Below are 13,657 nucleotides of genomic sequence, written 5' to 3' on the forward strand. Positions count from 1 at the left end.
TTGGGGTTAACAAAAAGTACTAGAGAATCATCAGATAACATATGTAGAAGATTCTACAGGAATGAGAAGTGTACTAACTGGTTCTCTGAGAGAACAGCTGATACATGGAATAGACTACCAAATTACATTAAAGCAAGTACTAGTTTGGATATTTTTAAGAACAGCCTAGACACATTATGGGAACAAGTGTTTTGGTATAATGGCAAGCTAGAAGGGCATTAATGCACGTGCTTAAAATATTTGTATGCATGTGTGTATGCAACATATAGTGTAGTGAAAGCAAAACTGCACTAAATCTTTATATTATCATCCATGGCATCAAAATTGTCAATCCTGCAATGTTATGCTATTATTTTCATGTGATAGACTGATTATGAAACAGTTGTTGTGACACTTAGAAAAGAAATACCACAAGGGTGGATGTCATGTGTGGGACTTGTGAGAAACATTACTGCAGTTGATTTATTTCAACTGTATCAGGAAATCCCCACATATAACCAATGTATGTAGTAAAAGTAAATGAAAGTATGTATTCAAGGTGTCAGACAAACAGCTATGATTTCTAAAGATGTTATATGGAAATAAATGGGCCATGCCAGGTTCACATAAATGGAGTCCACAGTAATATAGTCTTCATGGCATGGAGTACAAAACCATATAGTCTTCATAGCATTTCAGTGAAAAGAAACTAACTGAAAACATATAAGCCTATTTTTAAATGATTTGTGATTCCTATTTGGAATATAGACTAATGAAGTGGGCCAATTGATAAAAGCTGAATAATTCAGATTTACTTATTAATTAATTTCACTTCCTGATTCTTACTTTCTGATTTATAGGTTTGGAAACAGCTAATAATTTTCAGTGAAGAAAATGACTCAGAACTACGGCGAGTCTCCTCTGTCACAATAATTGCAGAAGGGCATTTGTTCACTAGATCTTTGCAGTGAAAGCCTTGGTTATTACTTAGGTTTGCCTGATAACCTTCTCTTGCCTTTTTAGACATATGCAACATCATAACAAAAGAGCTTTTTTGGAGTACTTTTAGGTTAGAAGTGAAACACCTGGGGTTGCATTTTTAAATATTGCATGACCTCTTTTATGGAGATAGGGTAGTTAATTTCTTCTAAACTTTTAACAATAAGGTTAATGATATCATTCCATGTTTTTGCTTTATACCCATTGTGACTCCCATGCACTGGCCCAGTAATCAAGGACCCTCAATCATCATCACTAGCACCAATGAGGGGCATGCACATTGGGAAGGATAACAGGTACACAAACAATAAAGTGCAATTTCCCCTACGAGCACACAGAGATCACAGTCAGTCTGAGGCTGGTTTCTCCCTTTCTCTCCAGATCCTCAATAAGACTCTCCACTGGCACAGCTTAGAGTCCAGATCTCAGCCTACTGGTCAAACTAAAACCTCCAGCACCCTCTCTGTCCAACCAGTGCTTTGTGTCCCTGCCCAAGTAGCCGACACACATACACTTTGAGATATGAGTTATAAACAAACACACAAACACTCCTGGGGAAGGCTGGCACAGGTTCTCCAGCTATGCCCCGTTCTTGCCCAGACTATAAGGTGGAAATCACTACCACAAACCACTAATATCAGCTACTAATAAAGCCTTTACCAAAGGGTGTCCAATTTCACTGTGCAATATTACTGTTATCCAAATAGTAAGTGTAACCCAGGGCTAAAGCTATTCTGGAGTGGCTTAGTACAGTATCACTAAATACATGCAAGTACTCTAGAGTTTAAATTATGTCTACACAAAACAGCCACAGTTGAAAGGTTTAAAAATACAAATAATTAATAATAAATAATAAAAACACAAGACAATTTTATTACTTCAACACAATACCATTACAGAGTTCAGAAATCACAAGAAAATGCTTTAAAATAGTACTGTAGAATAGTCTGACATAAATATAGAAAACAGCTAGACTAATGTGGCTATTTCTATCTGTCTCTAAGAGAAATCACTGTTCTAAATAAGTATCTTACTTACAGAGCAAGCAAGTGCTGGTGAGTGGATGTTCTTTAGACAAAATCCAAAATGCTCTAACTTTCTCTCTGGGAAAGTCTTAAATTGATAATACAGTACTGCTGAGTTATTTAAGATTACTTAATTCTTAACAGTTCTGGTTTAGTTTCCCAGGCTAACAGAAACTAAAAATTTACATTTCTTTTTGTAATCTGCACCTGCAGGAAGCCACAGCAATAAAATACATTTTACATGTAAAATCTAGTAATTAACTCTTGCCCTAAGACAATAGAAAGAATTCCTTAGTCCAGACACCCTGACTGCAAGCTTGAGATCAAAAAGTCATACAATGCTTGACTTATCAGCTTTCTTCCAGCAGAGTGCACTGTGGTCACATTTTTGAAGCTCAGTACAACATATAGTTTAATCATAACATATAGTTCTCATTACATTTGTAAACCAAGCCTGTGGATTATATTAATATTTACAAATAACATATAATTATCTACAAAATTCTATCTAGTTAGGCTGGCAGCCTTCACATATCTTCCCCCTGGAGAACTCAAGCTAGTTTTTCAAGTGTCCCTTGAGAAAAGTTGCTTGAGAGGGTTAGGTCTATCTGAGTATACCTTACCCCATTCCCTGTCTTGAGAACCCATCTACGTTGGTGTTGCTAACCCTAGTGCCGTGCTGCACTGACATATCATATGCTTGCAACCCTAGGCTCCATCTTAGCAACTTGGCATTTTGTTGGCTGGCACAGTGTAACCATGTTAGGGGATTGTGATCTGTAACTACAGTGAATTTCCTTCCATACAGATAAGGATGAAGTTTCTGCAGTACCCACACTATGGCTAGACATTCCTTTTCTACAGCTGCATAGCATTCCTCCCTGGGTTGGAGCCTGCGACTGAGATAAACCACTGGGTGCTCTTCTCCCTCTGAAGAAATCTGGCTAAGTACAGCCCCCACCCCCATGGTTCAAAGCATCCACCTGCACAAAACATTATTTGCTGTAATCTGGACTAGCTAACACAGCGGGTCTTCCCAAAGCTTCTTTAAGCTTCTGGAATGCCTGCTCACATTCTGAAGTCCACACTACCTTATGTGGCCTGTTCTTTCTTGCCAGGTCTGTGAGGGGAGCAGCTATGGTACTATAATTGGGGATGAACTTTCTGTAGTGCCCTCCTGTCTCTTAGAATGCTCTCACCTGCTTTTTGGTAACAGGTGCAGGCCATGCCTGAATGGCTTCCACTTTGGCATGTTCTGGCCTGATCTTACCACTCCCCACTCTATGTCCCAGGTAGGAAACCTCTGTCATACCCACCTGACATTTCCTTGGCTTAATGGTCAACCCGGCCCTCTGGAGTCTGACCAGCACCTCCCTGACGTGCTGAAGGTATTCTTGCCAGGAATGGCTGTAGTTGGCAATATCATCTAGGTAAGCAATGGCAAACCCTTCTGCTCCTGCTAGGATATGATCTGCCAGCCTCTGGAAAGTTGCTGGGGCACATTCCATCCTAAAGGGCATCTTTGTGAACTCATACAAGCCAAAAGGAGCCACAAAGGTTGACCTCTCTCTAGCACTGGGAGTCAAGGGCACCTGCCAGTAACCCTTGGTAAAATCAGTGGTGGTAAGATACTTAGCTTGACCCAACTGCTCTAGGGCCTCATATGTCCTAGGCATGGGATTAGCATCTGACTTTGAGTGACTATTTAATTTACTGTAGTCCACACAGAACCTGGTGCTGCCATCCTTCTTTGGCACCAGCACCACTGGGGAGGCTCAGGCTCTGTTGTACTCTTGAATTACCCCTAGTTCCAACATTTCTTGTATCTCCTCCCTCAGAGTCTGTTTGACTGTCTCAGGCATCCTATAAGGGCCTGGGTAATAGGCCTTTGGGGTCCTGTTCCCATCTGGTGCTGCACCAGGTGGGTGCAGTCTGGTTTCCCAGTGAACATGTCCCCAAATCCCTGTAACACTGCTCAGATTTCTCAAACCTGGGTAGGAGATAGCTGCTGGGACACTGCTACCCCTTCCACTGAGGTGTCAGTCCGGGCTTCACTAAGGAGATCAGTCACCAGATCTCCCTCAGACTCTTCCTGCAGTCCACTGCAAATACTCAGCACAGAGGTCCTCCCTATCATGGTAAGGTTTCATCATGTTAACATGGTACAATTTGTGCTCCTGCCTAGCAGTTCCACCATGTAGTTAACATCACTGACCTTCCTTACCACCTTGTAGGGTCCCTCCCAGGCTGCTTGCAGCTTGTTGTGTCTGACAGGCATGAGAACCATTACCCGCTGCTCTATAGCATACTCTCTAACTCGAGCATTCCTGTCGTACCAGACCTTTTTCTGCTGTTGGGCTTCTGCCAGGTTCTCCCGGGCCAAGCCCATGAGTTCCCTGAACCTTGTACTGAGGTTAGAACATATGCCACAACAGACTCCTTGTGAGATTCACACTCATCCTCCCACTCATCAGAAATTAAATGTAGAAGTTCCCACACCCTATGCCCAAACAACCACTGAAAGGGTGAAATACTTGTGGATTCCTGGGGAACCTGTCTGTAAGCAAACAACAGATTGGGCAAATGCTTGTCCCAATCCCTCTTAAACATGTATGCAAATGCCTGTAGCATGGACTTGAGTGTAGAGTTTAACCTCTCAACAAGACCATCTGGGGATGGTAGGGGATGGTCTTCAGGTGCTTCACCCCACTGTACTTTCACAGACAAGCCAGCAGGTCTGACATGAAATTGGCACCTCTGTCAGTCAGTATTTCTTTTGGGAAACATATCCTGCTGAAAATCTCTAACAAAGCATTTGCCACCTTTTCTGCCTCAGTGGAGGACAAAGTCACTGCCTCAGGGTATCTTTCAGCATAATCTGCTACCACTAGGATATACCTTTTCCCTGTGGAACTTGGGGTACTCAGAGGCCCCACAATATCCATAGCTACCCTCTGAAATTGCTCCTCAATCACAGGCAAAGGCATCAAAGGAGCTCTCACCTTGTCTCCTGCCTTGCCTACCTTTTGGCACTGCTCACAGGTCCAGCAGTACCCTGTTACAACTTACGTCTCACTGCTACAGGGTAGCTCCCTCCCTGTAATAACCACCTCACCAGTCCTGGCTGGAAGTATGTGGTCTGATTGGGTCTCCCCCAGGCTGCCAGACCCACATGCTTATCTCCAAGCCTGACTGCGTGTAACTGCATTAACACATGGTACTGCCTCATCAAAATCCTTCACTATCAGGACATCTGCAAGATGGTAGTTTGGTACCCCTGTTTTCTCAAGACAACCTACTATTGGCATTTTGCCTTTCCCACTTACTGGCTCCCCCACCTTTTGTTCCCCACCTTGCCTCCCTGGGCATCTCTATGCCCCGTGGCCCCACTGGTTGCATTTAAAACATTTAATCCCAGGTCCTGGAAGTGTACCTGGACTAGTGGCTTCCCCTGCTACTGCCAGATTCTGTTGGGGCAGTCTGGGCTGCCCACCATGGGTTCCTTTAGACCCATGAGCAGCACTGGGTGTCCCTTTCCTGTGCAGTGATGCCCTGCTTGCTAGGTATAGGTCTCCCTTCTTTCCCAGCTCATCCAAAGTAGCACATTTTCTATTAGCTAACCAGATTCTCATGTCCTCAGGTAAAGTAATAAGGACTTGTTCCCTGACCAATAGGTCTGCCAGGCCTTCAGAAGTGGTGATCTGACATCCACTCAACCACCTATGAAAATAAATGCTCAGTTCAGCAACATATTCACACAATGAAACAAAGTAAATGCAGAACCAAAACGAAACAAAATAAAAATACCACAGTCGAGATGGCAAAAGAACAAATCCAATCCAAAAAATAGCGTACTGTAATTTATTGTCCGCTTTCGTCCAAAGACTTCCTCAGAATGGTAACACATCCACAAGTTCACACACACTTTCATCTGCCTTGCGTCTATGCTCACAAAACTTTTTCCTAAACGCTTCAAGTGTTAGCTTAAAAAATTGTAACAAACAATTCTTTACAGCATTATAGTTAAAACAGTCAATGTCAGATAATTTGGAATGTACATTTACAGCTTTACCCGAGCCTTTGGTCAACATCATACTGTTTGCATTCCCTCTCAAACATGTGAATGAAACCATCAAAATGATCCCCCACTGTAAACTGTATTAGAAATTTACTGCTCTTTTCTGCTTCTGGGGTCTGGTTACTCCTTTCCCCATTACCTCCATGACTCTGGCAAAGAATCAGCATCTCCTTTTCATGATGCCTCTGCCTTTTCTTCTCCTCAGTTTCCATTTCCAAATGCAATGCCTGGCCTCCAACTCAAGTCTCTTTAGCTCCAGATGGATTTTTAAATCCTCTGCAGAAATGTTAAGCTGTCCATTCTCTGAGTGTTGTACATCTCTACGGCCAGTCTGATTGTCCTACTGATTGCTGTTTTCTGATGCAGCTGAGACCAAGGCTGCAATCATGTCTGCTTTAGTCAGGTTGCCATGCACCAGTCCTTTAGCCTGGCACATTTCAGCCTTGTCAGTTTACCATACTCCTCTGCTGACATGCTTGCCCGGTCTCCCTGACTAACTAAGCTAACAAAAAAAATGAAACAATTGTGATCTGAACTCTGAATATTCACTGTGTGTCTGATTTAGAGTACAAAAACACCTTCAGTGATCACTGTACACAAGCTACAGGAATTCACTATCCACACCACTACAAGCCATTTAATATGTGATGTGGCTAACTCACCATTACCAAACAATTAATATTTGATATGGATATCCCACCACTGCCAAACATTTCATATGTGACGGCCATGCACTGGCCCAGTAATCAATAAGCCTCAATCCTCACCACTAGCACCAGTAAGGGGCGTGCACATTGGAAAGGATAACAAGTACACACACAGTAAAGTACAATTTCCCTTAAGAGCACACAGAGATCACATTGAGTCTGGGGCTGGTTTCCCCCTTTCCCATTACCTCCAGATCCCCAAGAACACTCCCCACTGGCATAGCTAGTGAACCTGTGCCAGCCTTCCCCAGGAGTGTCTGTGCGGTTGTATATAAATCATATCTCAATATATGTGTGTGTGTCAGCTACTTGGGCAGGGACACAAAGCACTGGTTGGACAGAGGGAGTGCTGGGAGGATTCGGTTTTGAAACCCTGGCTAAGGACTCCACTCTATAGCTGTCCCAGTGGGGAGTCTTATTGGGGATCATTCTCTATAGGCAATGCTTTGGTACTCACAGAAGTCCTTGGAATGATGGCTGTTAAAGGATGAACCAGTGTGTATTGTCACTGTCTCCTGTACCAAATACTGCAGATATTCTTATGAAACATTAGTATTACAACATTTAAAGATGCAGAAACTACTGATTTATACCACCGATGATCCGAATCAACCAACATGTATTTTTATTGTATACTGGCCCAAGAAAGACAGTGTCAATTAGTCTGTGTTTTTTTTTTTTTTTGGAAGTTCAGACTTTGGAATTCGAACAACTTTGCTATTTAGTGCACTTGTTTGTTACCGCAAATATCTTTCGGCACATTGTTGCTGTGTAAATGCAATATTTTCAGTTTCATAACAGAAATGCAACTCAGCTGTGACTGACACTTAAATGTGAAATCACAAAGCTGTGCATTTCAATTGGACATCAAAAATTAAACAATTTACATGTGCAGTTAAAAAGAAGAGAGTATTAGGCAGAAGGAGAAGGGATCAAATGGGTATAGTCCTGGTGGAGCAGTCCCATGAAAGAGGATTAATGCTTTTAATAACAGTTAATATGGCTGGGGATTAAGGGAAAAAGAATAACATTTAAGTGTGAACGTGGTTAGTGGGATGCTCAATAAGAACAGAGCAGGCATTGTGGGTGAGATGTGCTCATGGACCAAATAATGACATTGTGGAAGTGCAATGGAAAATCATTCAGGAGTGGTTCAAGGCCAGGAGACATGCCAAAAGAGTAATAGAGAGTGGTTTTAATATGTAGTAAGGTAGAGGATAGATAGTCTGTTTGTGCAGGAGGAATCAAATATCTGTGGGAGTAAGAATTAAAGATGAAAGTAAAGTTGCAGTGGTTATTGGATCATTTGAAGGTTTTGTGTGAAGGAGAACAGGATTTCCATTCTAAAGAAAAGAAGATGTGCAAAATAGTAGGATAGAGTACGTTTATCTCGCTGAATGAGATTGGGGAAATGATTATATGGAAAAAGAGAGGAGTATTCTGAAAAGGTTTTAACAGAGTTGAGAAGATAAGGAAAGCAAAAATAGAGAAAATAGAAAGCTTGGATGAGTAGGAGCTGAATAAAAGCCAAAGGGATAAGTGGGTCGGAGTGTGTATGTTGAGACTATGGAAGTAAATAAGAAGAGAAGTGGAGAGAGAGTTAAAGTTGCATGGATGGGAGCTGTTATGCAGGAGATAGGAGATGAAAGAAGAGAGGATGAAGAGAAACTTAGAATGGAGAAAAAGAACTAAGCACATTGCAATGAGAGGAAGATGAAGGGGTGGGAAGGGAAGCAGAGATAAAGGATTGAAGATGAACCTTAAAGGAGAATAAGGTGAATTATGGAAGAAGTGTATTATCCAGAGTGATATTTTGAGTGTAAAGGTAAAACAGGGGGTAAGCTGCTTAGTTAAATGCGAAGAGGAGGAATGAACTAAGTAGAGGTTATCAGGTGTATAGTAAAAAAGAGATAGACAAATTTCGAAAGTTCTGTGAGGTATGGTAGAGAAATACAGATGCCAAAATGGAAGCAATTAGAGGACGTACTATGGGTGGGGGTGGGGGGTTGTTTGAAGAGGTATCAGTAGAGGTGATTAGGAAAGCAATTTAACAGTTTAAAGTGGAGTGCCACAGAGGAGTATGGGCTATCTCTTAATCTCTGTTTGTATAAGACAGTAGGAAAAATATGATTAGGTGGTTAAGTGATATGTATCACAAGGCATATGAGACAGAAGAATTGTCAAAATCAATGTAAATAAAGGTGGCAGTAGACTAATAGTAGACTAGTAATAGACTAAGCTTAAAATTGCAGACCTATTACAATTTTCAGTGGAGAACCACAAATCTTGACCAAGACAAAGGGGTGCTGAGGGCAGTAGATGCATTAAACTAGCACTGTAACACTATATATAACACTAAGAGTTAAAACGAAATGCTACTCAAATGGATTTCTTATTGGAGATTCCTTATATGAACAACAAGGTCAGTTACTCCACAGTATTATGCAAACATAATAGTTGTAAGGCTTGCAGTGTTAATGAAACCTGTGAGTAAGTAGGTGTCAGATATGAAAGTTATAGGGAATTAATGGCTAATACAGCCATGTGGAGATACTTTTGTGTAGGTAATAGGTAAGTGCAATTGTCTAGGTACAATTTATGCTAGTATTAGTGTGCCAGAGAATTTTGAATTCATAGCAGTCCCTGAGTAGGTTTGGTTACATTGTGAGAGTGATTGCTTTGACACTGGTAGGTGCCTGTGAGAACGCTGTGTGTGGTAAGTGGCTATGACACTGAAATACCACGCTTAAGGCTTTGCCGCAGGAGTCACAAATGTCACAATTATCAAACAGTGACAAGGAAAAAGCATAATCTGACTATTTTTTTCACATATATTAAACTTTTTATCTAAAATAATCATAAAACTGTAAAAATGTACAATAGTAAATAACCATGTAATATATGTAATCAATATTATCTTAATAAAAATGTAGATAGTAGGTTTATCATAATCAAATGTAATTAAACCTGACATCATTATTTAAGATAGAAACACAATAAACAACAAACCATAACCAACTATATACAATTTGAGAAGTTAGAAACAATTAGAATCAAAAAATAATACAAGGATAGTATGTAATTAACTTACTAAAACATTTAAGGTAATAGATATTAAACATATCTAGTTATATAACTCATTGTAAAAAAAAAAATCAATGACATATTCACATATGCAGTGCCCATACTAACATCATAAGGTCGTAGTGTAATAATTTCATATAATCATAAGAGCATATGTGAAGTGATTCACTTAGGTATAGTACAACATAAGTCATAGAATAATGCTTAGGATTTTCTCCCCAGATTCAGTGCTTAGTTGTTTAAGTGATTTATTTCTGTTAATTATCTTAAGTCGTTTAATATATTTGACAGAGACTACTTTGGAGCTCTCCCATGATATTTTGAACATTTCTATCAAGTTTTGTGATAGATAATGTTTCATTAACATGAACAATGTTATAAGTCGTCTTGCATTCAAAGAATCTCTGCCATTAGAGAAAATATATAATAGGACCAATTGCCAATTCCAAGAAGAAATCTTGAATACTGACTTAATTTATTGCATAGTAGGTTCCATATTTTTTAGGGTATGGACAGAACCAAAGAACATGTAATAAATCAGCAGTGTGTTTATGGAACGAGAGTTACATTGTGCCAGTGTTGGAAAATTAAAGAAGGTAAATTTAATGAAGTTAGGTAAGCATTGTAATTTACCACCAACTGTGTACAGAAGAATTTTTGAATGCTATATATCTAATGTTAAACAGAAAAGCCTTTTATTTTATTGTCATTTACCAGGCTTTGGTCCAGCTCATGCCATGTTTTAGAAATTCGGTAATTATCTTTGAATCCATACATATGAATTAATTTATAAGACTTAGAAATTTATCTTGAAGTAAAGTATTCATTAGATTTGTTGAGAACATCAATTTGTTTGTCTTAGCTGCATTATATATTGTAAGAAACAATTATCTGATTTGATTTAATACTGCAGTGTAACCTTTAGGTAGATTTAACTCTTTCCTCTTACCCTCAAGTGAGTAGAAGTTAGTGTTTAGTAAGTCCAAAATTAATTTATCTTTTAATAAAGGGAAATTTGACAAATCCATTATTTTATCATTCAATTTAAGAAGTAGATTTTTGTTCAATGGATGTAATAAAAACCCAATATTGTCTAAATTAAAAAAATGGTAAATTATTAAAAAATGAAATTAACATTATTAGTAGTTTGTAGACTTTAAGAACATTTAGTTCAGTATTAGATAAAAAAAGAAAGAGCCAGTTTGTTAAATTACACATTTTGTGATATTTAGTCCATTCTTTGACCAAATCACCTATATAGCCATGGTGGTGCAGCGGTAGCATTGTTGCCTCACAGCAAGATGTTCTCCCGTTCGATTCTCAGCTGGAGTGCCTTCTGTGTGTAGTCTGCATGTCCTCCCCGCAGTCGAGTGGCATTCGAAAGACATGCGTAGAATGGGTGTGCCTTCGTTAAAGGTTGGGCGATGAGCTGGCATCTCGGCACCCGTAAAAAAAAAATCTACTGCCAATCATTAGCGGACCGGAGTTCCGCTGTGGCAAACCCTAACCGGGAAAAGCCGAAAGAAGAACAACAACTTTGACCAAATCACCTAGAGCCATATTTTACACTGTTGAATGGCTAGTCCTGCTATGGCATGCAGTCTGTGATCCATCTTCTCCTATCTTGAGGATAATGCGCACCACAGTAGATGTCTGAAAGCGGTTGGTGTATACAACTCTTCCCCCCCTATAGGGCACCATGTAGAGTCTGTGCTGCTGCTCACAGCTCCATTTATTGGTGAGTTTGAGATGGAAACAGCATGTTTTTCAGAGGTGGTAGGAACCCAACAGAGACATAGGGAGGACTTGCAAACTCCAAATAGAAATTGGCCAGAGGTCAGGGTCAGACCTTGTATCTTGTGCATGGGAGGTGAAGACTTTAACCATTATGCCAGCTGGCATAGAGTGTCATATATGATAGAAGAATGCCAAACAAGCTGAAAAGTGTGATGTACAAAACAGTGGTGTGACCAGTGCTGCTGTATGGTACAGAAACGTGGGTTTTAAAGGCAGAACAGATGAGAAAGCTAGAGGTAATAGAAATGAAGTGCCTTAGAAGGGTGGTAGGATGTACACTGTGGGACAGATGAAGAAATGAGGACATAAGAGCAGCAGCCAAAGTAGATCTAATTGCAGGAAAGATCAAAGAGAACAGATTATGGTAGTTCAGGCACATGTGCAGAAAAGCAGAAAACAATCTGGTGAAAAAGATTTGGGGCAGACAGAAAGAAGTTAAGAGGAATCGAGGGTGACCAACAAAGAAGTAGATGGAGTGTGTGAGAAAAGATCTGCGACAGTCAGGCACGAGTGTCGAAAAGGCAGGAGTGTGGCATTGAGTCTAGAGAGAGAGAGAGAGAGAGAGAGAGAGGTGGCAACAGTTAACACAATACCATAACCCCATGTAGAAAATGGGAAAATGAGGCTGATCACGATGGCTCCATGCTTACAACCAAATAGGCCGCCATTTGACATGAAAAGAGTCTCTATATTACTTAAATAGCCACACAGAGTTCACTGTTAAGTAATATAAATAAAAGAAAGAAGGGCAAAACTTTCATTTGTTTTAATCAGCAAAGGCTGTTATAGGAATTATGGTATTGAAATAAGCATGGAAATTATAATGTAAGTAATTTGAATTTGGCTTTTTATGGTTCTTTGAAGCAAAAATACTTACCCTGTGATATGCCAGGGATGAGTTATTGGAATTTCCTTTGGTAATTGTACAGTTAAGATCTTATGGTTGTGATCATGTATTGGCAGCTTTATTTTAAGTTATAAAATACTAATATCATATTCAGCAAATTATTTTTTTAAATTGTACTATACACTTGCAGAATAAAGCAGATTACTGTAAAAGGGGTTCTCTTGGATTTAAAAAAATACTTTTGACTAAGCAGCAGTATGCTAGCTCCTTGTGTGATGTCATTGCTGGTGATATATGAAATAACTATATGGTTATAGCATGACAGTGAAAGTATAAAATTGACTTTTGGTAATGATAGTGCACTTAATTCCTGTTAATGTCAGTGTGACACTCAGCTGTGGTTAGGTCTACTGTAGTACTTGGAGTAAGTATTTGCAGTCCAATAGCAATTCAAAATTAGGTAAATCAATTATGTTAATAAATTCCAAAGTTAAAGAAAAACAGAATAAATTCCAAAGTTAAAGGAAAACAGAAACTAAGAACTTTAAAAAAATAAATGCATGAATTTCAATAGATAAGGTGGTTTCAAGTACAAATTACTTTGTCATCAGTTTGGCAGGTCAAAGTGATACAGTACTAGTTAACTCATTGTTTACATTGATTTGCTTTATGTTAATGTTACTCTTATAGTCATACGCTTTGCTACAAATAATATATACATGCACTATTACTTTATATATATTTACATTTTCTACTTTCACTCTACATGTATTGTTTTATATGCTGTTGTGTTAGTGTGCCGCTGTTCAACATCAATTAGTTGACATCTATTATTTCTAAAAATGGTTAGCTGCCATAGTACACTTGCCTAGTCACCAAATGGAAATAAATGTTTGTGTTGATATGCATATTATGGATTTTTAACAATGCAAGGTTACCAAATAATGAAATTTGTGTATTATTTTGACTTTCAACTGATTTGCATATATTCCGTCATTTGATTTGTAAGCATTAGATTCCAGCTAAGATAAATGAACTAGGCTTTTGATGTATGAGTTAAGTTCTATGGCAGTGGCACTAAGTCGATGACTATTATGTTAGTGAGACAATAAGGATAAATTACATAAAGGCCATATATGAT

General features: G+C 39.3%; 1 protein-coding gene across 2 annotated transcripts in view; it reads left to right on the forward strand.

Annotated features, from left to right (window-relative positions):
• The window catches only part of LOC122806913 (stereocilin-like), a 608,237-nt gene that overhangs the window by 16,794 nt on the left and 577,786 nt on the right, over positions 1–13,657 (forward strand). The window lies entirely within an intron of this gene.

Source organism: Protopterus annectens, chromosome 7.part0 (assembly GCF_019279795.1).
Source record: "Protopterus annectens isolate FY-2018-M chromosome 7.part0, PAN1.0, whole genome shotgun sequence".
NCBI lineage: Eukaryota > Metazoa > Chordata > Ceratodontiformes > Protopteridae > Protopterus > Protopterus annectens.